At 44.7% G+C, this 24,597-nt stretch overlaps 14 non-coding genes and 1 pseudogene across 14 annotated transcripts; all 15 read right to left on the bottom strand.

Annotated features, from left to right (window-relative positions):
* Positions 1 to 874: 874 nt before the first annotated feature.
* On the bottom strand, positions 875 to 1,065 carry LOC141223974 (U2 spliceosomal RNA). The gene has a single exon (XR_012291493.1). It is a non-coding gene; the product is annotated as a U2 spliceosomal RNA (small nuclear RNA).
* A 1,115-nt stretch (positions 1,066 to 2,180) lies between these two features.
* On the bottom strand, positions 2,181 to 2,371 carry LOC141223973 (U2 spliceosomal RNA). The gene has a single exon (XR_012291492.1). It is a non-coding gene; the product is annotated as a U2 spliceosomal RNA (small nuclear RNA).
* Positions 2,372 to 3,486: 1,115 nt separating this feature from the next.
* LOC141223972 (U2 spliceosomal RNA) lies at positions 3,487 to 3,677 on the bottom strand. The gene has a single exon (XR_012291491.1). It is a non-coding gene; the product is annotated as a U2 spliceosomal RNA (small nuclear RNA).
* Positions 3,678 to 4,792: 1,115 nt separating this feature from the next.
* LOC141224198 (U2 spliceosomal RNA) lies at positions 4,793 to 4,975 on the bottom strand. Its single transcript, XR_012291703.1, has one exon. It is a non-coding gene; the product is annotated as a U2 spliceosomal RNA (small nuclear RNA).
* A 790-nt stretch (positions 4,976 to 5,765) lies between these two features.
* LOC141224268 (U2 spliceosomal RNA) lies at positions 5,766 to 5,857 on the bottom strand (annotated as a pseudogene).
* Positions 5,858 to 6,972: 1,115 nt separating this feature from the next.
* Positions 6,973 to 7,163, bottom strand: LOC141223971 (U2 spliceosomal RNA). The gene has a single exon (XR_012291490.1). It is a non-coding gene; the product is annotated as a U2 spliceosomal RNA (small nuclear RNA).
* Positions 7,164 to 8,278: 1,115 nt separating this feature from the next.
* On the bottom strand, positions 8,279 to 8,469 carry LOC141223970 (U2 spliceosomal RNA). Its single transcript, XR_012291489.1, has one exon. It is a non-coding gene; the product is annotated as a U2 spliceosomal RNA (small nuclear RNA).
* Positions 8,470 to 9,584: 1,115 nt separating this feature from the next.
* On the bottom strand, positions 9,585 to 9,775 carry LOC141223968 (U2 spliceosomal RNA). The gene has a single exon (XR_012291487.1). It is a non-coding gene; the product is annotated as a U2 spliceosomal RNA (small nuclear RNA).
* A 1,115-nt stretch (positions 9,776 to 10,890) lies between these two features.
* LOC141223966 (U2 spliceosomal RNA) lies at positions 10,891 to 11,081 on the bottom strand. Its single transcript, XR_012291486.1, has one exon. It is a non-coding gene; the product is annotated as a U2 spliceosomal RNA (small nuclear RNA).
* Positions 11,082 to 12,196: 1,115 nt separating this feature from the next.
* Positions 12,197 to 12,387, bottom strand: LOC141223965 (U2 spliceosomal RNA). Its single transcript, XR_012291485.1, has one exon. It is a non-coding gene; the product is annotated as a U2 spliceosomal RNA (small nuclear RNA).
* A 1,115-nt stretch (positions 12,388 to 13,502) lies between these two features.
* LOC141224173 (U2 spliceosomal RNA) lies at positions 13,503 to 13,692 on the bottom strand. Its single transcript, XR_012291683.1, has one exon. It is a non-coding gene; the product is annotated as a U2 spliceosomal RNA (small nuclear RNA).
* A 6,089-nt stretch (positions 13,693 to 19,781) lies between these two features.
* On the bottom strand, positions 19,782 to 19,972 carry LOC141223964 (U2 spliceosomal RNA). Its single transcript, XR_012291484.1, has one exon. It is a non-coding gene; the product is annotated as a U2 spliceosomal RNA (small nuclear RNA).
* A 1,115-nt stretch (positions 19,973 to 21,087) lies between these two features.
* On the bottom strand, positions 21,088 to 21,278 carry LOC141224126 (U2 spliceosomal RNA). The gene has a single exon (XR_012291641.1). It is a non-coding gene; the product is annotated as a U2 spliceosomal RNA (small nuclear RNA).
* Positions 21,279 to 22,393: 1,115 nt separating this feature from the next.
* LOC141224089 (U2 spliceosomal RNA) lies at positions 22,394 to 22,584 on the bottom strand. Its single transcript, XR_012291606.1, has one exon. It is a non-coding gene; the product is annotated as a U2 spliceosomal RNA (small nuclear RNA).
* A 1,115-nt stretch (positions 22,585 to 23,699) lies between these two features.
* On the bottom strand, positions 23,700 to 23,890 carry LOC141224127 (U2 spliceosomal RNA). The gene has a single exon (XR_012291642.1). It is a non-coding gene; the product is annotated as a U2 spliceosomal RNA (small nuclear RNA).
* Between the last annotated feature and the right edge of the window lie 707 nt (positions 23,891 to 24,597).

Below are 24,597 nucleotides of genomic sequence, written 5' to 3'. Positions count from 1 at the left end.
AGGAGAACCAATTAAGGCGGGGGGTGGGGTGGAACGAGCAGCTGTCTACCCTTAGCAGGAGGGCTCCTGATTACATACCTCTCCTGCTGCTGCTGCTGCTGGCTGTCCAGCAGCAGACTGAAGGTGGCTGCTGCTGTGCACAGGTATATAAAGGCTCAGAGCCTATTATGACACGCGCAGCCAGCGTTCCATTGCCACATTCCATCTACTGCAGGCAGGATACCTGGCTGGCTGAATGTCGCTGAGAAGCTCACAGAGACCGCCATAAGCAACAGTTTAACAGAATGCCACAGACTAATCAACCAAACTTTTTGGGTTGGGTTCTCTTTTATAGTCTGCAGGCATTAAATGAAAGAAGTCAGTGTTCCAGCAGAAGGAGACAACGTTTCAGAAAAGGCATTGTAGCAAACCAAAAAAGAAATTTTAAGCGCAGCAGAGTAACCAGCGCACATACCTGTTAGCTCAGGTGAGTTTAAAAGGCTGCTGTTGATAACAAGGGCATTTGCTAAATAGATGGTGTGTGTGCAACAATATACTGAAAGGTCAATTATATTGTGCAGCTTATCTCACCACCTGTAGTTATTTAGGTGAAAGCTCCAAAATGCTTGCCTAATATGTCTGTTTATCCAAAAGGAAGTAAAAAGGGAGAGCTAGAAAGATAGCATTGCATCACATTACATGGCAATGCAATGCACAGTTGCTGAAGTTGAACCAAAATGAGCTTGTAATCTGGCTTCTGCAACTTTGAACATGAAAAATCCAATGAGGAGAAGAAAAGCAAAGCCAAAGAGTCCATCCCAAAATCCGACAAACAAGCAAAATGAACAAAAAACATTGAATTCAATTCTTTCTGATTTTAGAAACTGCATTAAAGAAGGGGTGCACCGGTCCTGGAGATACTGCAATACCAGGTCAATGCGTGGAGTGGACAGAGCAAGCTCTTTTTCCATCTCCCTGTTCTAAAAATCCATTTAATATATGGTCCCCAGATAGGGGACGTATCAGATATTAAACTGATAAGAACAGATACTACACTTGATCTTAGCCAAAAGGCCGAGAAGCGATAACCAGAATTGGTTTCAAACTACGGAGCCACCCAAGGATCCTGAAAAGTCCATTTGTGGAGATGAGCTCCTGGACTCCCGTTAAGAAGACATGTTGTCAACCTCTAGATCCCTTACATGCCTGCACTTTTCGGCTTGCTGCTGCTGCAATCCACGCGTTTTAGATCTGCATAACTCCACCTCTTTAAACACAGCACCTTCACCCCCTGCTGTTCCCACCCGCCTCAACACCGTTGGAAGGGAGGAGAACCAATTAAGGCGGGGGGTGGGGTGGAACGAGCAGCTGTCTACCCTTAGCAGGAGGGCTCCTGATTACATACCTCTCCTGCTGCTGCTGCTGCTGGCTGTCCAGCAGCAGACTGAAGGTGGCTGCTGCTGTGCACAGGTATATAAAGGCTCAGAGCCTATTATGACACGCGCAGCCAGCGTTCCATTGCCACATTCCATCTACTGCAGGCAGGATACCTGGCTGGCTGAATGTCGCTGAGAAGCTCACAGAGACCGCCATAAGCAACAGTTTAACAGAATGCCACAGACTAATCAACCAAACTTTTTGGGTTGGGTTCTCTTTTATAGTCTGCAGGCATTAAATGAAAGAAGTCAGTGTTCCAGCAGAAGGAGACAACGTTTCAGAAAAGGCATTGTAGCAAACCAAAAAAGAAATTTTAAGCGCAGCAGAGTAACCAGCGCACATACCTGTTAGCTCAGGTGAGTTTAAAAGGCTGCTGTTGATAACAAGGGCATTTGCTAAATAGATGGTGTGTGTGCAACAATATACTGAAAGGTCAATTATATTGTGCAGCTTATCTCACCACCTGTAGTTATTTAGGTGAAAGCTCCAAAATGCTTGCCTAATATGTCTGTTTATCCAAAAGGAAGTAAAAAGGGAGAGCTAGAAAGATAGCATTGCATCACATTACATGGCAATGCAATGCACAGTTGCTGAAGTTGAACCAAAATGAGCTTGTAATCTGGCTTCTGCAACTTTGAACATGAAAAATCCAATGAGGAGAAGAAAAGCAAAGCCAAAGAGTCCATCCCAAAATCCGACAAACAAGCAAAATGAACAAAAAACATTGAATTCAATTCTTTCTGATTTTAGAAACTGCATTAAAGAAGGGGTGCACCGGTCCTGGAGATACTGCAATACCAGGTCAATGCGTGGAGTGGACAGAGCAAGCTCTTTTTCCATCTCCCTGTTCTAAAAATCCATTTAATATATGGTCCCCAGATAGGGGACGTATCAGATATTAAACTGATAAGAACAGATACTACACTTGATCTTAGCCAAAAGGCCGAGAAGCGATAACCAGAATTGGTTTCAAACTACGGAGCCACCCAAGGATCCTGAAAAGTCCATTTGTGGAGATGAGCTCCTGGACTCCCGTTAAGAAGACATGTTGTCAACCTCTAGATCCCTTACATGCCTGCACTTTTCGGCTTGCTGCTGCTGCAATCCACGCGTTTTAGATCTGCATAACTCCACCTCTTTAAACACAGCACCTTCACCCCCTGCTGTTCCCACCCGCCTCAACACCGTTGGAAGGGAGGAGAACCAATTAAGGCGGGGGGTGGGGTGGAACGAGCAGCTGTCTACCCTTAGCAGGAGGGCTCCTGATTACATACCTCTCCTGCTGCTGCTGCTGCTGGCTGTCCAGCAGCAGACTGAAGGTGGCTGCTGCTGTGCACAGGTATATAAAGGCTCAGAGCCTATTATGACACGCGCAGCCAGCGTTCCATTGCCACATTCCATCTACTGCAGGCAGGATACCTGGCTGGCTGAATGTCGCTGAGAAGCTCACAGAGACCGCCATAAGCAACAGTTTAACAGAATGCCACAGACTAATCAACCAAACTTTTTGGGTTGGGTTCTCTTTTATAGTCTGCAGGCATTAAATGAAAGAAGTCAGTGTTCCAGCAGAAGGAGACAACGTTTCAGAAAAGGCATTGTAGCAAACCAAAAAAGAAATTTTAAGCGCAGCAGAGTAACCAGCGCACATACCTGTTAGCTCAGGTGAGTTTAAAAGGCTGCTGTTGATAACAAGGGCATTTGCTAAATAGATGGTGTGTGTGCAACAATATACTGAAAGGTCAATTATATTGTGCAGCTTATCTCACCACCTGTAGTTATTTAGGTGAAAGCTCCAAAATGCTTGCCTAATATGTCTGTTTATCCAAAAGGAAGTAAAAAGGGAGAGCTAGAAAGATAGCATTGCAGCACATTACATGGCAATGCAATGCACAGTTGCTGAAGTTGAACCAAAATGAGCTTGTAATCTGGCTTCTGCAACTTTGAACATGAAAAATCCAATGAGGAGAAGAAAAGCAAAGCCAAAGAGTCCATCCCAAAATCCGACAAACAAGCAAAATGAACAAAAAACATTGAATTCAATTCTTTCTGATTTTAGAAACTGCATTAAAGAAGGGGTGCACCGGTCCTGGAGATACTGCAATACCAGGTCAATGCGTGGAGTGGACAGAGCAAGCTCTTTTTCCATCTCCCTGTTCTAAAAATCCATTTAATATATGGTCCCCAGATAGGGGACGTATCAGATATTAAACTGATAAGAACAGATACTACACTTGATCTTAGCCAAAAGGCCGAGAAGCGATAACCAGAATTGGTTTCAAACTACGGAGCCACCCAAGGATCCTGAAAAGTCCATTTGTGGAGATGAGCTCCTGGACTCCCGTTAAGAAGACATGTTGTCAACCTCTAGATCCCTTACATGCCTGCACTTTTCGGCTTGCTGCTGCTGCAATCCACGCGTTTTAGATCTGCATAACTCCACCTCTTTAAACACAGCACCTTCACCTCCTGCTGTTCCCACCCGCCTCAACACCGTTGGAAGGGAGGAGAACCAATTAAGGCGGGGGGTGGGGTGGAACGAGCAGCTGTCTACCCTTAGCAGGAGGGCTCCTGATTACATACCTCTCCTGCTGCTGCTGCTGCTGGCTGTCCAGCAGCAGACTGAAGGTGGCTGCTGCTGTGCACAGGTATATAAAGGCTCAGAGCCTATTATGACACGCGCAGCCAGCGTTCCATTGCCACATTCCATCTACTGCAGGCAGGATACCTGGCTGGCTGAATGTCGCTGAGAAGCTCACAGAGACCGCCATAAGCAACAGTTTAACAGAATGCCACAGACTAATCAACCAAACTTTTTGGGTTGGGTTCTCTTTTATAGTCTGCAGGCATTAAATGAAAGAAGTCAGTGTTCCAGCAGAAGGAGACAACGTTTCAGAAAAGGCATTGTAGCAAACCAAAAAAGAAATTTTAAGCGCAGCAGAGTAACCAGCGCACATACCTGTTAGCTCAGGTGAGTTTAAAAGGCTGCTGTTGATAACAAGGGCATTTGCTAAATAGATGGTGTGTGTGCAACAATATACTGAAAGGTCAATTATATTGTGCAGCTTATCTCACCACCTGTAGTTATTTAGGTGAAAGCTCCAAAATGCTTGCCTAATATGTCTGTTTATCCAAAAGGAAGTAAAAAGGGAGAGCTAGAAAGATAGCATTGCATCACATTACATGGCAATGCAATGCACAGTTGCTGAAGTTGAACCAAAATGAGCTTGTAATCTGGCTTCTGCAACTTTGAACATGAAAAATCCAATGAGGAGAAGAAAAGCAAAGCCAAAGAGTCCATCCCAAAATCCGACAAACAAGCAAAATGAACAAAAAACATTGAATTCAATTCTTTCTGATTTTAGAAACTGCATTAAAGAAGGGGTGCACCGGTCCTGGAGATACTGCAATACCAGGTCAATGCGTGGAGTGGACAGAGCAAGCTCTTTTTCCATCTCCCTGTTCTAAAAATCCATTTAATATATGGTCCCCAGATAGGGGACGTATCAGATATTAAACTGATAAGAACAGATTTTTTTTTCTTTCGAAAGCCCGAATTCGTGTACAAAACCCGAGTGCGCTTAAAAAAGTGACAAGTGCCACAAAAAAAGTGCACTAGGATGCTGGTCTTCTTGAAACCCTCTCCAAAAGGAGAAGGGTCCCCCAAACCATTCCCCGTCCCTCCGAGCCAGAAGGCCACAGCGAGGAACAGGGACAAATAGCCACCTCCAGCCGGAGCCAGAGGCGACCCAATCTTACCCCCAGCACCTGCCCGAGTTCTCACCCGAGCAAGGCACTGGTAGCCAAAGACTGTGCTCCCCTCCCGAAAGAGGGGAGCCAACAACGCTCTCCTCCCGAAAAAGGAGAGCCAGGGGGGTTCAGGGGGGAGCGGAACCTGATGGCCACACACTCCCCCCCTAGACCTGCCAAGAGAGGAACCCGTAAGGGAACCGCATCCCGACAAAATCCTAGTAAGGACGTGGACACACGTGAAAAAGTGGACACACAGTGACAAAAAAATTAAATAAATAGTGAAGGTTTCACAGTATAATACTGCCCGGACCTTCGACCGGGAATTGAAAAATTCCCCATCCTAAGGCCAGAAGGCCCGGAATAAGGGTGTGTGTGAAGAAAGAAATATTGAAGTGCTAGTGCAAATGTGCCATAAACTCAAGTGGGGTTCCCAATCCCAGTGAGTTAAGGCACCCCAGGGTCACCACTCCTGGGGCACTTCACACTTCGGGCTTTCGATCTTCCCCGGCCCAATGGCGTCGATCCTGGGGGCCATGCTTTCCACCAGATGACTATATTAGCCACCTGGCGTACTAACAAGCGCCTAAACCCCAGTGTGCATAATGTATCAATCTACTAGGGCGGCCAACATCCAAAACCGCCTTTTCGAAAGATACTACACTTGATCTTAGCCAAAAGGCCGAGAAGCGATAACCAGAATTGGTTTCAAACTACGGAGCCACCCAAGGATCCTGAAAAGTCCATTTGTGGAGATGAGCTCCTGGACTCCCGTTAAGAAGACATGTTGTCAACCTCTAGATCCCTTACATGCCTGCACTTTTCGGCTTGCTGCTGCTGCAATCCACGCGTTTTAGATCTGCATAACTCCACCTCTTTAAACACAGCACCTTCACCCCCTGCTGTTCCCACCCGCCTCAACACCGTTGGAAGGGAGGAGAACCAATTAAGGCGGGGGGTGGGGTGGAACGAGCAGCTGTCTACCCTTAGCAGGAGGGCTCCTGATTACATACCTCTCCTGCTGCTGCTGCTGCTGGCTGTCCAGCAGCAGACTGAAGGTGGCTGCTGCTGTGCACAGGTATATAAAGGCTCAGAGCCTATTATGACACGCGCAGCCAGCGTTCCATTGCCACATTCCATCTACTGCAGGCAGGATACCTGGCTGGCTGAATGTCGCTGAGAAGCTCACAGAGACCGCCATAAGCAACAGTTTAACAGAATGCCACAGACTAATCAACCAAACTTTTTGGGTTGGGTTCTCTTTTATAGTCTGCAGGCATTAAATGAAAAAAGTCAGTGTTCCAGCAGAAGGAGACAACGTTTCAGAAAAGGCATTGTAGCAAACCAAAAAAGAAATTTTAAGCGCAGCAGAGTAACCAGCGCACATACCTGTTAGCTCAGGTGAGTTTAAAAGGCTGCTGTTGATAACAAGGGCATTTGCTAAATAGATGGTGTGTGTGCAACAATATACTGAAAGGTCAATTATATTGTGCAGCTTATCTCACCACCTGTAGTTATTTAGGTGAAAGCTCCAAAATGCTTGCCTAATATGTCTGTTTATCCAAAAGGAAGTAAAAAGGGAGAGCTAGAAAGATAGCATTGCATCACATTACATGGCAATGCAATGCACAGTTGCTGAAGTTGAACCAAAATGAGCTTGTAATCTGGCTTCTGCAACTTTGAACATGAAAAATCCAATGAGGAGAAGAAAAGCAAAGCCAAAGAGTCCATCCCAAAATCCGACAAACAAGCAAAATGAACAAAAAACATTGAATTCAATTCTTTCTGATTTTAGAAACTGCATTAAAGAAGGGGTGCACCGGTCCTGGAGATACTGCAATACCAGGTCAATGCGTGGAGTGGACAGAGCAAGCTCTTTTTCCATCTCCCTGTTCTAAAAATCCATTTAATATATGGTCCCCAGATAGGGGACGTATCAGATATTAAACTGATAAGAACAGATACTACACTTGATCTTAGCCAAAAGGCCGAGAAGCGATAACCAGAATTGGTTTCAAACTACGGAGCCACCCAAGGATCCTGAAAAGTCCATTTGTGGAGATGAGCTCCTGGACTCCCGTTAAGAAGACATGTTGTCAACCTCTAGATCCCTTACATGCCTGCACTTTTCGGCTTGCTGCTGCTGCAATCCACGCGTTTTAGATCTGCATAACTCCACCTCTTTAAACACAGCACCTTCACCCCCTGCTGTTCCCACCCGCCTCAACACCGTTGGAAGGGAGGAGAACCAATTAAGGCGGGGGGTGGGGTGGAACGAGCAGCTGTCTACCCTTAGCAGGAGGGCTCCTGATTACATACCTCTCCTGCTGCTGCTGCTGCTGGCTGTCCAGCAGCAGACTGAAGGTGGCTGCTGCTGTGCACAGGTATATAAAGGCTCAGAGCCTATTATGACACGCGCAGCCAGCGTTCCATTGCCACATTCCATCTACTGCAGGCAGGATACCTGGCTGGCTGAATGTCGCTGAGAAGCTCACAGAGACCGCCATAAGCAACAGTTTAACAGAATGCCACAGACTAATCAACCAAACTTTTTGGGTTGGGTTCTCTTTTATAGTCTGCAGGCATTAAATGAAAGAAGTCAGTGTTCCAGCAGAAGGAGACAACGTTTCAGAAAAGGCATTGTAGCAAACCCAAAAAGAAATTTTAAGCGCAGCAGAGTAACCAGCGCACATACCTGTTAGCTCAGGTGAGTTTAAAAGGCTGCTGTTGATAACAAGGGCATTTGCTAAATAGATGGTGTGTGTGCAACAATATACTGAAAGGTCAATTATATTGTGCAGCTTATCTCACCACCTGTAGTTATTTAGGTGAAAGCTCCAAAATGCTTGCCTAATATGTCTGTTTATCCAAAAGGAAGTAAAAAGGGAGAGCTAGAAAGATAGCATTGCATCACATTACATGGCAATGCAATGCACAGTTGCTGAAGTTGAACCAAAATGAGCTTGTAATCTGGCTTCTGCAACTTTGAACATGAAAAATCCAATGAGGAGAAGAAAAGCAAAGCCAAAGAGTCCATCCCAAAATCCGACAAACAAGCAAAATGAACAAAAAACATTGAATTCAATTCTTTCTGATTTTAGAAACTGCATTAAAGAAGGGGTGCACCGGTCCTGGAGATACTGCAATACCAGGTCAATGCGTGGAGTGGACAGAGCAAGCTCTTTTTCCATCTCCCTGTTCTAAAAATCCATTTAATATATGGTCCCCAGATAGGGGACGTATCAGATATTAAACTGATAAGAACAGATACTACACTTGATCTTAGCCAAAAGGCCGAGAAGCGATAACCAGAATTGGTTTCAAACTACGGAGCCACCCAAGGATCCTGAAAAGTCCATTTGTGGAGATGAGCTCCTGGACTCCCGTTAAGAAGACATGTTGTCAACCTCTAGATCCCTTACATGCCTGCACTTTTCGGCTTGCTGCTGCTGCAATCCACGCGTTTTAGATCTGCATAACTCCACCTCTTTAAACACAGCACCTTCACCCCCTGCTGTTCCCACCCGCCTCAACACCGTTGGAAGGGAGGAGAACCAATTAAGGCGGGGGGTGGGGTGGAACGAGCAGCTGTCTACCCTTAGCAGGAGGGCTCCTGATTACATACCTCTCCTGCTGCTGCTGCTGCTGGCTGTCCAGCAGCAGACTGAAGGTGGCTGCTGCTGTGCACAGGTATATAAATGCTCAGAGCCTATTATGACACGCGCAGCCAGCGTTCCATTGCCACATTCCATCTACTGCAGGCAGGATACCTGGCTGGCTGAATGTCGCTGAGAAGCTCACAGAGACCGCCATAAGCAACAGTTTAACAGAATGCCACAGACTAATCAACCAAACTTTTTGGGTTGGGTTCTCTTTTATAGTCTGCAGGCATTAAATGAAAGAAGTCAGTGTTCCAGCAGAAGGAGACAACGTTTCAGAAAAGGCATTGTAGCAAACCAAAAAAGAAATTTTAAGCGCAGCAGAGTAACCAGCGCACATACCTGTTAGCTCAGGTGAGTTTAAAAGGCTGCTGTTGATAACAAGGGCATTTGCTAAATAGATGGTGTGTGTGCAACAATATACTGAAAGGTCAATTATATTGTGCAGCTTATCTCACCACCTGTAGTTATTTAGGTGAAAGCTCCAAAATGCTTGCCTAATATGTCTGTTTATCCAAAAGGAAGTAAAAAGGGAGAGCTAGAAAGATAGCATTGCATCACATTACATGGCAATGCAATGCACAGTTGCTGAAGTTGAACCAAAATGAGCTTGTAATCTGGCTTCTGCAACTTTGAACATGAAAAATCCAATGAGGAGAAGAAAAGCAAAGCCAAAGAGTCCATCCCAAAATCCGACAAACAAGCAAAATGAACAAAAAACATTGAATTCAATTCTTTCTGATTTTAGAAACTGCATTAAAGAAGGGGTGCACCGGTCCTGGAGATACTGCAATACCAGGTCAATGCGTGGAGTGGACAGAGCAAGCTCTTTTTCCATCTCCCTGTTCTAAAAATCCATTTAATATATGGTCCCCAGATAGGGGACGTATCAGATATTAAACTGATAAGAACAGATACTACACTTGATCTTAGCCAAAAGGCCGAGAAGCGATAACCAGAATTGGTTTCAAACTACGGAGCCACCCAAGGATCCTGAAAAGTCAATTTGTGGAGATGAGCTCCTGGACTCCCGTTAAGAAGACATGTTGTCAACCTCTAGATCCCTTACATGCCTGCACTTTTCGGCTTGCTGCTGCTGCAATCCACGCGTTTTAGATCTGCATAACTCCACCTCTTTAAACACAGCACCTTCACCCCCTGCTGTTCCCACCCGCCTCAACACCGTTGGAAGGGAGGAGAACCAATTAAGGCGGGGGGTGGGGTGGAACGAGCAGCTGTCTACCCTTAGCAGGAGGGCTCCTGATTACATACCTCTCCTGCTGCTGCTGCTGCTGGCTGTCCAGCAGCAGACTGAAGGTGGCTGCTGCTGTGCACAGGTATATAAAGGCTCAGAGCCTATTATGACACGCGCAGCCAGCGTTCCATTGCCACATTCCATCTACTGCAGGCAGGATACCTGGCTGGCTGAATGTCGCTGAGAAGCTCACAGAGACCGCCATAAGCAACAGTTTAACAGAATGCCACAGACTAATCAACCAAACTTTTTGGGTTGGGTTCCCTTTTATAGTCTGCAGGCATTAAATGAAAGAAGTCAGTGTTCCAGCAGAAGGAGACAACGTTTCAGAAAAGGCATTGTAGCAAACCAAAAAAGAAATTTTAAGCGCAGCAGAGTAACCAGCGCACATACCTGTTAGCTCAGGTGAGTTTAAAAGGCTGCTGTTGATAACAAGGGCATTTGCTAAATAGATGGTGTGTGTGCAACAATATACTGAAAGGTCAATTATATTGTGCAGCTTATCTCACCACCTGTAGTTATTTAGGTGAAAGCTCCAAAATGCTTGCCTAATATGTCTGTTTATCCAAAAGGAAGTAAAAAGGGAGAGCTAGAAAGATAGCATTGCATCACATTACATGGCAATGCAATGCACAGTTGCTGAAGTTGAACCAAAATGAGCTTGTAATCTGGCTTCTGCAACTTTGAACATGAAAAATCCAATGAGGAGAAGAAAAGCAAAGCCAAAGAGTCCATCCCAAAATCCGACAAACAAGCAAAATGAACAAAAAACATTGAATTCAATTCTTTCTGATTTTAGAAACTGCATTAAAGAAGGGGTGCACCGGTCCTGGAGATACTGCAATACCAGGTCAATGCGTGGAGTGGACAGAGCAAGCTCTTTTTCCATCTCCCTGTTCTAAAAATCCATTTAATATATGGTCCCCAGATAGGGGACGTATCAGATATTAAACTGATAAGAACAGATACTACACTTGATCTTAGCCAAAAGGCCGAGAAGCGATAACCAGAATTGGTTTCAAACTACGGAGCCACCCAAGGATCCTGAAAAGTCCATTTGTGGAGATGAGCTCCTGGACTCCCGTTAAGAAGACATGTTGTCAACCTCTAGATCCCTTACATGCCTGCACTTTTCGGCTTGCTGCTGCTGCAATCCACGCGTTTTAGATCTGCATAACTCCACCTCTTTAAACACAGCACCTTCACCCCCTGCTGTTCCCACCCGCCTCAACACCGTTGGAAGGGAGGAGAACCAATTAAGGCGGGGGGTGGGGTGGAACGAGCAGCTGTCTACCCTTAGCAGGAGGGCTCCTGATTACATACCTCTCCTGCTGCTGCTGCTGCTGGCTGTCCAGCAGCAGACTGAAGGTGGCTGCTGCTGTGCACAGGTATATAAAGGCTCAGAGCCTATTATGACACGCGCAGCCAGCGTTCCATTGCCACATTCCATCTACTGCAGGCAGGATACCTGGCTGGCTGAATGTCGCTGAGAAGCTCACAGAGACCGCCATAAGCAACAGTTTAACAGAATGCCACAGACTAATCAACCAAACTTTTTGGGTTGGGTTCTCTTTTATAGTCTGCAGGCATTAAATGAAAGAAGTCAGTGTTCCAGCAGAAGGAGACAACGTTTCAGAAAAGGCATTGTAGCAAACCAAAAAAGAAATTTTAAGCGCAGCAGAGTAACCAGCGCACATACCTGTTAGCTCAGGTGAGTTTAAAAGGCTGCTGTTGATAACAAGGGCATTTGCTAAATAGATGGTGTGTGTGCAACAATATACTGAAAGGTCAATTATATTGTGCAGCTTATCTCACCACCTGTAGTTATTTAGGTGAAAGCTCCAAAATGCTTGCCTAATATGTCTGTTTATCCAAAAGGAAGTAAAAAGGGAGAGCTAGAAAGATAGCATTGCATCACATTACATGGCAATGCAATGCACAGTTGCTGAAGTTGAACCAAAATGAGCTTGTAATCTGGCTTCTGCAACTTTGAACATGAAAAATCCAATGAGGAGAAGAAAAGCAAAGCCAAAGAGTCCATCCCAAAATCCGACAAACAAGCAAAATGAACAAAAAACATTGAATTCAATTCTTTCTGATTTTAGAAACTGCATTAAAGAAGGGGTGCACCGGTCCTGGAGATACTGCAATACCAGGTCAATGCGTGGAGTGGACAGAGCAAGCTCTTTTTCCATCTCCCTGTTCTAAAAATCCATTTAATATATGGTCCCCAGATAGGGGACGTATCAGATATTAAACTGATAAGAACAGATACTACACTTGATCTTAGCCAAAAGGCCGAGAAGCGATAACCAGAATTGGTTTCAAACTACGGAGCCACCCAAGGATCCTGAAAAGTCCATTTGTGGAGATGAGCTCCTGGACTCCCGTTAAGAAGACATGTTGTCAACCTCTAGATCCCTTACATGCCTGCACTTTTCGGCTTGCTGCTGCTGCAATCCACGCGTTTTAGATCTGCATAACTCCACCTCTTTAAACACAGCACCTTCACCCCCTGCTGTTCCCACCCGCCTCAACACCGTTGGAAGGGAGGAGAACCAATTAAGGCGGGGGGTGGGGTGGAACGAGCAGCTGTCTACCCTTAGCAGGAGGGCTCCTGATTACATACCTCTCCTGCTGCTGCTGCTGCTGGCTGTCCAGCAGCAGACTGAAGGTGGCTGCTGCTGTGCACAGGTATATAAAGGCTCAGAGCCTATTATGACACGCGCAGCCAGCGTTCCATTGCCACATTCCATCTACTGCAGGCAGGATACCTGGCTGGCTGAATGTCGCTGAGAAGCTCACAGAGACCGCCATAAGCAACAGTTTAACAGAATGCCACAGACTAATCAACCAAACTTTTTGGGTTGGGTTCTCTTTTATAGTCTGCAGGCATTAAATGAAAGAAGTCAGTGTTCCAGCAGAAGGAGACAACGTTTCAGAAAAGGCATTGTAGCAAACCAAAAAAGAAATTTTAAGCGCAGCAGAGTAACCAGCGCACATACCTGTTAGCTCAGGTGAGTTTAAAAGGCTGCTGTTGATAACAAGGGCATTTGCTAAATAGATGGTGTGTGTGCAACAATATACTGAAAGGTCAATTATATTGTGCAGCTTATCTCACCACCTGTAGTTATTTAGGTGAAAGCTCCAAAATGCTTGCCTAATATGTCTGTTTATCCAAAAGGAAGTAAAAAGGGAGAGCTAGAAAGATAGCATTGCATCACATTACATGGCAATGCAATGCACAGTTGCTGAAGTTGAACCAAAATGAGCTTGTAATCTGGCTTCTGCAACTTTGAACATGAAAAATCCAATGAGGAGAAGAAAAGCAAAGCCAAAGAGTCCATCCCAAAATCCGACAAACAAGCAAAATGAACAAAAAACATTGAATTCAATTCTTTCTGATTTTAGAAACTGCATTAAAGAAGGGGTGCACCGGTCCTGGAGATACTGCAATACCAGGTCAATGCGTGGAGTGGACAGAGCAAGCTCTTTTTCCATCTCCCTGTTCTAAAAATCCATTTAATATATGGTCCCCAGATAGGGGACGTATCAGATATTAAACTGATAAGAACAGATTTTTTTTTTTTTTTTATACCATTCAGTAAAATTTTTCAAGCAACAATCAATAGTATAAAAACTCATACTACGTTGCCCAGTCTTACATCATAATGGTACTTTCTTTATTTCATATTTATAACTTTATACTGAAACAGTTGTAATACCTTTTGAATGGACAAAAAACTATAAAACATACCATTATCATAAAAAAAGACAGATCACAACACTTAAACAAGGACTTACTGGTACTTTACCAGTGACCTCCATTTTTTTACTTTCCAAAAACCTTCTGAATCAGAGCCACCACCGCCACGGCTGTCCCATAAATAAACTATGTATAACCTTGACAAAACCATCCTAACACAATTATTAACTGAGATTATTTTCCTTTTAAATAAACACAAATTCCTAACGTCCCACAGACTTTCTATTACCCATGCCATTATCAACCACAACAATCTCTCTTTCACCCGGCTACTTGCACCCATCCCAAACATTACCACTCTCCAATTTATAAAATTCACGCCCGCTAGTTCCTTGCATAAACCACCCACTCCCTTCCAAACACTCTGAGCATAATCACAATTCCAAACCAAATGCATAACAGTTTCACTCGCCCCACATCCATCCCTCGGACATACCTCTGTTCTAATCAGATCCCTCCTCTTCTGTACCTCTCTCACAGGCAAAATCTCATGCAAACTCATCCATACGATATCACGCTGCCTATTCGATATTCCTTTTATACTCAGGTTCCTCCATACACACAACGCTTCACTCGATCTCAAGCCCCTAATGTTACATTCAAACTCTCTAACACGCATCCTTCTCCTTACATTCCTTATCACTTTGAAATCACCCATAGGAACATCCAACAAATCATGCTTGACAACAAATTTTTCAACAAACTCATACCACACTGGACATTTAAACGAAACAGGCACTCTTGCATCCCTTCTCATCCATTTCAACCCAAACAACATCCATCCAGCCATATATTTAATCATAAAAGCCGTCTTGTTATCCCTACCTAACAGAACAACCACCGTTTTAATATAATTTAAACCAAGACAAAATTCAAAATTTGGGAAATCCATTCCCCCATGTTCACGTAACTTACACAAATATTCCCTTTTAAGTTTTTCCATCTTACTTCCCCAATAAAACGTAAAAATTAGCTTCTCAATCCGCCTAAAACCCCTATAAGGGGCTGGAAAAACCACTGACACAAAAAGTAACATAGGAAGAATCACTGACTTAATAATAAGGACTTTGCCTGACAATGTCAAGTCCCGTAACCTCCAAAAATTTAACTTCTGTTCAATCCTCTTACCGCATTCATCCCAACTCTCATTCCCTTTCAGATCTTTGTTAAACCACACCCCCAAAACCTTAATAGCACCTTCTTCACATATCACACCATCCATCCTAACACTCGAATCCCCGAAACACTTAAAGCTACACTTCCCCCAATTCACCCTAAAACCAGATGCACCACAAAAGAAATCTAAAAGCAACCTTGCTCGATTCATAGCAGCCATATTATCACTCACCACAACAACATCGTCCATATACCCCATTACCTTTACAGTCTTTCCACCACTCCCTGGGATCAGAAGACCATTCATCACTTTCTCTTTCCGAATCATGCACAACAGGGGCTCAATCACACTTATAAACAGGACAGGGGACAACGGACACCCCTGCCTGACCCCTGATTTTATGCACACCTTCTCACTCAAACATCCATTCACTAACACTTCACTCACCACACCATCATACAAACACCTTATGGCATTCACAAAAACACTAGGAAAACCCATCCTAAATAACACCTCAAACATAAACGCATGCGACACTCTATCAAAAGCTTTCTCAAAATCCACACAAAAAACCATACATTTCCCCTTCCTAAACATACAATCTCCAATTACGTCTCTCAACAACAAGAGGTTATCAGTCACACACCTACCTGGCACCGCGCACACTTGATCATCACCAACCACACTTCCAATCACCCCACGCATACGGTTAGCCAGAATTTTGCTAAAGACTTTATAATCTGCATTGAGTAATGTAATCGGCCTCCAATTACGCAAATTCTTTTTCTCACCCTTCTTATATAGTAAAACAACTACTCCTTCTTTCATGGAATTACAAAGTACACCATTCATCCACATATATTGACATACCTCCACAAAATCAACACCAATCACATCCCATGCTTTTACATAAAACTCCACAGGCAACCCATCTTTCCCAGGTGTTTTATTCTTTTTCGCACCATCCACCGCCTTTTTAACCTCATCAAAAACAATATCCTCACTCAAACACTCACGTTCCCCTGATTCAAGCTGACTCTCCAACATACCTAACACATGCTCTTTCAAACCCCCATCCACCCATTTAGACTCAAATAAACTACTATAGAAACTATGTACCTCATCCAACACTTCCCTTCCAACCACAGTCATACCATTATCATTTACAACCTCATCCAACTCATCTTTTTTACTGCACATTTTTTTAAAAAAGTACCTCGTACACTTCTCATCCATATCCAAATGCTCAACTCTCGTCCTAAAAATAATTTCCTTCCCACGCTTTTCCAAAACACGCTTCATCTCATCTCTCGCTCCTCTGAGTTGATCACTAACATTAATTCCTTTCATACTCATTTTATGTAACCACTCAATCCTCATATTTAAATCTTTAAATCTGCCTCTTTCAATTGCTGCTTTTTTATAACCCCACCTCCTAAAAAAATTCTTAATTTCCACTTTCACCCAATCCCACCATACAGTCACATCCACAAAATTATTTTTCCTAGACCTCCACCATTCATACTTACTTTCGAAGTCTCTCATAACCCTAACATCCTCTAACAACCTAACATTTAGCTTCCATACCCCAACACCATGCACCATTTTTTTATCACCTTCAAACATACCCCACAAACATTCATGGTCTGTGAAAGAAAAAACATGCTGTTTAAAAAATTTACACACCAAACCTCTATTTGTATACAGCATGCGGTCAATCCTGGACACTATTCCTCCCCTATCAGCTCTATATGTGGCCGGTGGTGGCTTACTCAAAAATTCCGCTGCATCTAAAAAAGAAAAATCAGATGTAATTTGATTAAGGACCTTACCCGTGACATCAATTTCCCCTTCAGAAACACAATTGAAATCACCAACTAATAATATTGGAATCCTTCCAGGCAAAAATAAACATATTTTCTCTAATAGTGCTAACCTATCCCCTTTGTTAATTGGACAATACACGTTAACAATTTTCACCCTCCACCCTCTCCCCTTAACCACTGCCATTATACAACGACCTGGCTCCACCACCATATAATTTTCAAAACTTAAATCCCTATTCCCCAACAAAATCCCCACACCATCATTTTTGTTTGTCATTGAACCTGACCAAATACTATGCCCAGTCCTTTTCAGGAGGTGACTCTTCAATTCCGCACTCTTGCAGACAGTAAATATTTGCTCCAAGATTTTTTAGTTCTTCCAGTATAGCCAATCTTCTAGGCTTAGATTTTATAAGCCTTACATTTATTGACAGTACACTACAGCCCACGTTGGAGCCCATTTTTTAACCATATTCGGTAAAAAAGAACATACCCCCCACCGAAGAGTCAACCTTTCTCGTCTTGAAACTCGATTCCTGATGTTAAGCAGAGAATGCTGGCCCCCTCCTCAAAAAAAGACCTCCTAGGAGAGGCACTGTAGCTCTCGGGATAGCTCCTATCACTTAAGGGGCTGATGCTCCCAATACTGGCAGGTGAAAAATCTGGCCGGAACTTCTTTGCAGAAGACACATCAGAGTCCTCATCAGGGGGCCTCACCACAGCCCCGGTGAAGTCACCCTGGCCACCACCACCTTCATGAATTGCCTCTGAGCTTTCCAAAGCCAACACCGGCGTTGTGGAGAGTGAACCGCTCACTTCTCCCTCACCACTCACATCAAGCAGAATTGACATATCTGCAGGCTCTATCTCAACAGCGCTTCCACCAGCAGGATCGGGTGCTTGCTCCATCTCTTCCATGAAGTCCCTTACTGCCTCGATCGCCTCACCAATAGTGGCGGCAGTAGTAGGACGTGGGGACACGGCCTCTGCATATGACCTGGAACGATGGGGACAGTCCTTGAAAGCGTGTCCCTCCTCGCCACATGCATTACAAACCATGGAGTTAGTACACTCCATTGCCAGATGACCCTCTTTATTGCATTTCCCACAAAACTTCTCCACCGTGCAGTCCTCTTGGTAGTGTCCAAAGGATTTACACTTCCTGCAAAAACGCGGAGCACCAGGAAAAAACATATACCCTCTATCCCTCCCGATGGCAAAACTGAGGGGAGGGTAGTGGATACCCCCAGGTCCCTGGGGGTCCTCCTGGAACCGAACAAAAAACTTGTGTTTGCCAGTCCACAAGCCCACCTCATTCCTCACCTTGTGTGAGTAGGACACATAGCTGCAATGACGGTTCAGGAATCTAGTAATGTCCTCCACATCCACAAGGGGGTTGTGCATAAACACAACAACTGGCACTTCCCCCTTAGTATACAATACCGTGAATGTAAGCCCATCAAGAGCCGGATGATCCAAGGCTTGCTGATCCTTTAGAGTCTTGAAAAGATTCTGGCAAGCTGCCATACGATCAAGGACTAAAACGTACCGGCCATTCTTTGGGAACTCCTGTAGGCAAATGATGTCTCCACGACCAACATTCAAAATCTTGAAGATGACGACTTCCACCAAGAACCGCAGGTTAAAGAAATTCCTCTTCGACTCCTCAATATCAATGCGAAAAGCATTTTTGACCCGAATATCATCAGTCCCGGCATAGCGAATCTTGACGCCCATTATCACCTCTCGTTTCCTCTGGACCCCCCCCAATAGCAGCAGGCAGCTTAAGCCACCTAAGTGGCGATGCTGCAAGGCCGAGGGGGAGACACTATAGGATCCTTCTGACCAGATACAAGATCTAAGCCAAAAGGCCGAGAAGCGATAACCAGAATTGGTTTCAAACTACGGAGCCACCCAAGGATCCTGAAAAGTCCATTTGTGGAGATGAGCTCCTGGACTCCCGTTAAGAAGACATGTTGTCAACCTCTAGATCCCTTACATGCCTGCACTTTTCGGCTTGCTGCTGCTGCAATCCACGCGTTTTAGATCTGCATAACTCCACCTCTTTAAACACAGCACCTTCACCCCCTGCTGTTCCCACCCGCCTCAACACCGTTGGAAGGGAGGAGAACCAATTAAGGCGGGGGGTGGGGTGGAACGAGCAGCTGTCTACCCTTAGCAGGAGGGCTCCTGATTACATACCTCTCCTGCTGCTGCTGCTGGCTGTCCAGCAGCAGACTGAAGGTGGCTGCTGCTGTGCACAGGTATATAAAGGCTCAGAGCCTATTATGACACGCGCAGCCAGCGTTCCATTGCCACATTCCATCTACTGCAGGCAGGATACCTGGCTGGCTGAATGTCGCTGAGAAGCTCACAGAGACCGCCATAAGCAACAGTTTAACAGAATGCCACAGACTAATCAACCAAACTTTTTGGGTTGGGTTCTCTTTTATAGTCTGCAGGCATTAAATGAAAGAAGTCAGTGTTCCAGCAGAAGGAGACAACGTTTCAGAAAAGGCATTGTAGCAAACCAAAAAAGAAATTTTAAGCGCAGCAGAGTAACCAGCGCACATACCTGTTAGCTCAGGTGAGTTTAAAAGGCTGCTGTTGATAACAAGGGCATTTGCTAAATAGATGGTGTGTGTGCAACAATATACTGAAAGGTCAATTATATTGTGCAGCTTATCTCACCACTTGTAGTTATTTAGGTGAAAGCTCCAAAATGCTTGCCTAATATGTCTGTTTATCCAAAAGGAAGTAAAAAGGGAGAGCTAGAAAGATAGCATTGCATCACATTACATGGCAATGCAATGCACAGTTGCTGAAGTTGAACCAAAATGAGCTTGTAATCTGGCTTCTGCAACTTTGAACATGAAAAATCCAATGAGGAGAAGAAAAGCAAAGCCAAAGAGTCCATCCCAAAATCCGACAAACAAGCAAAATGAACAAAAAACATTGAATTCAATTCTTTCTGATTTTAGAAACTGCATTAAAGAAGGGGTGCACCGGTCCTGGAGATACTGCAATACCAGGTCAATGCGTGGAGTGGACAGAGCAAGCTCTTTTTCCATCTCCCTGTTCTAAAAATCCATTTAATATATGGTCCCCAGATAGGGGACGTATCAGATATTAAACTGATAAGAACAGATACTACACTTGATCTTAGCCAAAAGGCCGAGAAGCGATAACCAGAATTGGTTTCAAACTACGGAGCCACCCAAGGATCCTGAAAAGTCCATTTGTGGAGATGAGCTCCTGGACTCCCGTTAAGAAGACATGTTGTCAACCTCTAGATCCCTTACATGCGTGCACTTTTCGGCTTGCTGCTGCTGCAATCCACGCGTTTTAGATCTGCATAACTCCACCTCTTTAAACACAGCACCTTCACCCCCTGCTGTTCCCACCCGCCTCAACACCGTTGGAAGGGAGGAGAACCAATTAAGGCGGGGAGTGGGGTGGAACGAGCAGCTGTCTACCCTTAGCAGGAGGGCTCCTGATTACATACCTCTCCTGCTGCTGCTGCTGCTGGCTGTCCAGCAGCAGACTGAAGGTGGCTGCTGCTGTGCACAGGTATATAAAGGCTCAGAGCCTATTATGACACGCGCAGCCAGCGTTCCATTGCCACATTCCATCTACTGCAGGCAGGATACCTGGCTGGCTGAATGTCGCTGAGAAGCTCACAGAGACCGCCATAAGCAGCAGTTTAGCAGAATGCCACAGACTAATCAACCAAACTTTTTGGGTTGGGTTCTCTTTTATAGTCTGCAGGCATTAAATGAAAGAAGTCAGTGTTCCAGCAGAAGGAGACAACGTTTCAGAAAAGGCATTGTAGCAAACCAAAAAAGAAATTTTAAGCGCAGCAGAGTAACCAGCGCACATACCTGTTAGCTCAGGTGAGTTTAAAAGGCTGCTGTTGATAACAAGGGCATTTGCTAAATAGATGGTGTGTGTGCAACAATATACTGAAAGGTCAATTATATTGTGCAGCTTATCTCACCACCTGTAGTTATTTAGGTGAAAGCTCCAAAATGCTTGCCTAATATGTCTGTTTATCCAAAAGGAAGTAAAAAGGGAGAGCTAGAAAGATAGCATTGCATCACATTACATGGCAATGCAATGCACAGTTGCTGAAGTTGAACCAAAATGAGCTTGTAATCTGGCTTCTGCAACTTTGAACATGAAAAATCCAATGAGGAGAAGAAAAGCAAAGCCAAAGAGTCCATCCCAAAATCCGACAAACAAGCAAAATGAACAAAAAACATTGAATTCAATTCTTTCTGATTTTAGAAACTGCATTAAAGAAGGGGTGCACCGGTCCTGGAGATACTGCAATACCAGGTCAATGCGTGGAGTGGACAGAGCAAGCTCTTTTTCCATCTCCCTGTTCTAAAAATCCATTTAATATATGGTCCCCAGATAGGGGACGTATCAAATATTAAACTGATAAGAACAGATACTACACTTGATCTTAGCCAAAAGGCCGAGAAGCGATAACCAGAATTGGTTTCAAACTACGGAGCCACCCAAGGATCCTGAAAAATCCATTTGTGGAGATGAGCTCCTGGACTCCCGTTAAGAAGACATGTTGTCAACCTCTAGATCCCTTACATGCCTGCACTTTTCGGCTTGCTGCTGCTGCAATCCACGCGTTTTAGATCTGCATAACTCCACCTCTTTAAACACAGCACCTTCACCCCCTGCTGTTCCCACCCGCCTCAACACCGTTGGAAGGGAGGAGAACCAATTAAGGCGGGGGGTGGGGTGGAACGAGCAGCTGTCTACCCTTAGCAGGAGGGCTCCTGATTACATACCTCTCCTGCTGCTGCGGCTGCTGGCTGTCCAGCAGCAGACTGAAGGTGGCTGCTGCTGTGCACAGGTATATAAAGGCTCAGAGCCTATTATGACATGCGCAGCCAGCGTTCCATTGCCACATTCCATCTACTGCAGGCAGGATACCTGGCTGGCTGAATGTCGCTGAGAAGCTCACAGAGACCGCCATAAGCAACAGTTTAACAGAATGCCACAGACTAATCAACCAAACTTTTTGGGTTGGGTTCTCTTTTATAGTCTGCAGGCATTAAATGAAAGAAGTCAGTGTTCCAGCAGAAGGAGACAACGTTTCAGAAAAGGCATTGTAGCAAACCAAAAAAGAAATTTTAAGCGCAGCAGAGTAACCAGCGCACATACCTGTTAGCTCAGGTGAGTTTAAAAGGCTGCTGTTGATAACAAGGGCATTTGCTAAATAGATGGTGTGTGTGCAACAATATACTGAAAGGTCAATTATATTGTGCAGCTTATCTCACCACCTGTAGTTATTTAGGTGAAAGCTCCAAAATGCTTGCCTAATATGTCTGTTTATCCAAAAGGAAGTAAAAAGGGAGAGCTAGAAAGATAGCATTGCATCACATTACATGGCAATGCAATGCACAGTTGCTGAAGTTGAACCAAAATGAGCTTGTAATCTGGCTTCTGCAACTTTGAACATGAAAAATCCAATGAGGAGAAGAAAAGCAAAGCCAAAGAGTCCATCCCAAAATCCGACAAACAAGCAAAATGAACAAAAAACATTGAATTCAATTCTTTCTGATTTTAGAAACTGCATTAAAGAAGGGGTGCACCGGTCCTGGAGATACTGCAATACCAGGTCAATGCATGGAGTGGACAGAGCAAGCTCTTTTTCCATCTCCCTGTTCTAAAAATCCATTTAATATATGGTCCCCAGATAGGGGACGTATCAGATATTAAACTGATAAGAACAGATACTACACTTGATCTTAGCCAAAAGGCCGAGAAGCGATAACCAGAATTGGTTTCAAACTACGGAGCCACCCAAGGATCCTGAAAAGTCCATTTGTGGAGATGAGCTCCTGGACTCCCGTTAAGAAGACATGTTGTCAACCTCTAGATCCCTTACATGCCTGCACTTTTCGGCTTGCTGCTGCTGCAATCCACGCGTTTTAGATCTGCATAACTCCACCTCTTTAAACACAGCACCTTCACCCCCTGCTGTTCCCACCCGCCTCAACACCGTTGGAAGGGAGGAGAACCAATTAAGGCGGGGGGTGGGGTGGAACGAGCAGCTGTCTACCCTTAGCAGGAGGGCTCCTGATTACATACCTCTCCTGCTGCTGCTGCTGCTGGCTGTCCAGCAGCAGACTGAAGGTGGCTGCTGCTGTGCACAGGTATATAAAGGCTCAGAGCCTATTATGACACGCGCAGCCAGCGTTCCATTGCCACATTCCATCTACTGCAGGCAGGATACCTGGCTGGCTGAATGTCGCTGAGAAGCTCACAGAGACCGCCATAAGCAACAGTTTAACAGAATGCCACAGACTAATCAACCAAACTTTTTGGGTTGGGTTCTCTTTTATAGTCTGCAGGCATTAAATGAAAGAAGTCAGTGTTCCAGCAGAAGGAGACAACGTTTCAGAAAAGGCATTGTAGCAAACCAAAAAAGAAATTTTAAGCGCAGCAGAGTAACCAGCGCACATACCTGTTAGCTCAGGTGAGTTTAAAAGGCTGCTGTTGATAACAAGGGCATTTGCTAAATAGATGGTGTGTGTGCAACAATATACTGAAAGGTCAATTATATTGTGCAGCTTATCTCACCACCTGTAGTTATTTAGGTGAAAGCTCCAAAATGCTTGCCTAATATGTCTGTTTATCCAAAAGGAGGTAAAAAGGGAGAGCTAGAAAGATAGCATTGCATCACATTACATGGCAATGCAATGCACAGTTGCTGAAGTTGAACCAAAATGAGCTTGTAATCTGGCTTCTGCAACTTTGAACATGAAAAATCCAATGAGGAGAAGAAAAGCAAAGCCAAAGAGTCCATCCCAAAATCCGACAAACAAGCAAAATGAACAAAAAACATTGAATTCAATTCTTTCTGATTTTAGAAACTGCATTAAAGAAGGAGTGCACCGGTCCTGGAGATACTGCAATACCAGGTCAATGCGTGGAGTGGACAGAGCAAGCTCTTTTTCCATTTCCCTGTTCTAAAAATCCATTTAATATATGGTCCCCAGATAGGGGACGTATCAGATATTAAACTGATAAGAACAGATACTACACTTGATCTTAGCCAAAAGGCCGAGAAGCGATAACCAGAATTGGTTTCAAACTACGGAGCCACCCAAGGATCCTGAAAAGTCCATTTGTGGAGATGAGCTCCTGGACTCCCGTTAAGAAGACATGTTGTCAACCTCTAGATCCCTTACATGCCTGCACTTTTCGGCTTGCTGCTGCTGCAATCCACGCGTTTTAGATCTGCATAACTCCACCTCTTTAAACACAGCACCTTCACCCCCTGCTGTTCCCACCCGCCTCAACACCGTTGGAAGGGAGGAGAACCAATTAAGGCGGGGGGTGGGGTGGAACGAGCAGCTGTCTACCCTTAGCAGGAGGGCTCCTGATTACATACCTCTCCTGCTGCTGCTGCTGCTGGCTGTCCAGCAGCAGACTGAAGGTGGCTGCTGCTGTGCACAGGTATATAAAGGCTCAGAGCCTATTATGACACGCGCAGCCAGCGTTCCATTGCCACATTCCATCTACTGCAGGCAGGATACCTGGCTGGCTGAATGTCGCTGAGAAGCTCACAGAGACCGCCATAAGCAACAGTTTAACAGAATGCCACAGACTAATCAACCAAACTTTTTGGGTTGGGTTCTCTTTTATAGTCTGCAGGCATTAAATGAAAGAAGTCAGTGTTCCAGCAGAAGGAGACAACGTTTCAGAAAAGGCATTGTAGCAAACCAAAAAAGAAATTTTAAGCGCAGCAGAGTAACCAGCGCACATACCTGTTAGCTCAG

This window comes from Phyllobates terribilis, unplaced genomic scaffold (genome assembly GCF_046119375.1).
Source record: "Phyllobates terribilis strain yellow unplaced genomic scaffold, ASM4611937v1 Scaffold_381__1_contigs__length_1843176, whole genome shotgun sequence".
NCBI classification, from domain to species: Eukaryota; Metazoa; Chordata; class Amphibia; order Anura; family Dendrobatidae; genus Phyllobates; species Phyllobates terribilis.
Note: the sequence above shows the minus strand (reverse complement) of the source record. Positions and strands in the feature narration are given on the sequence as shown.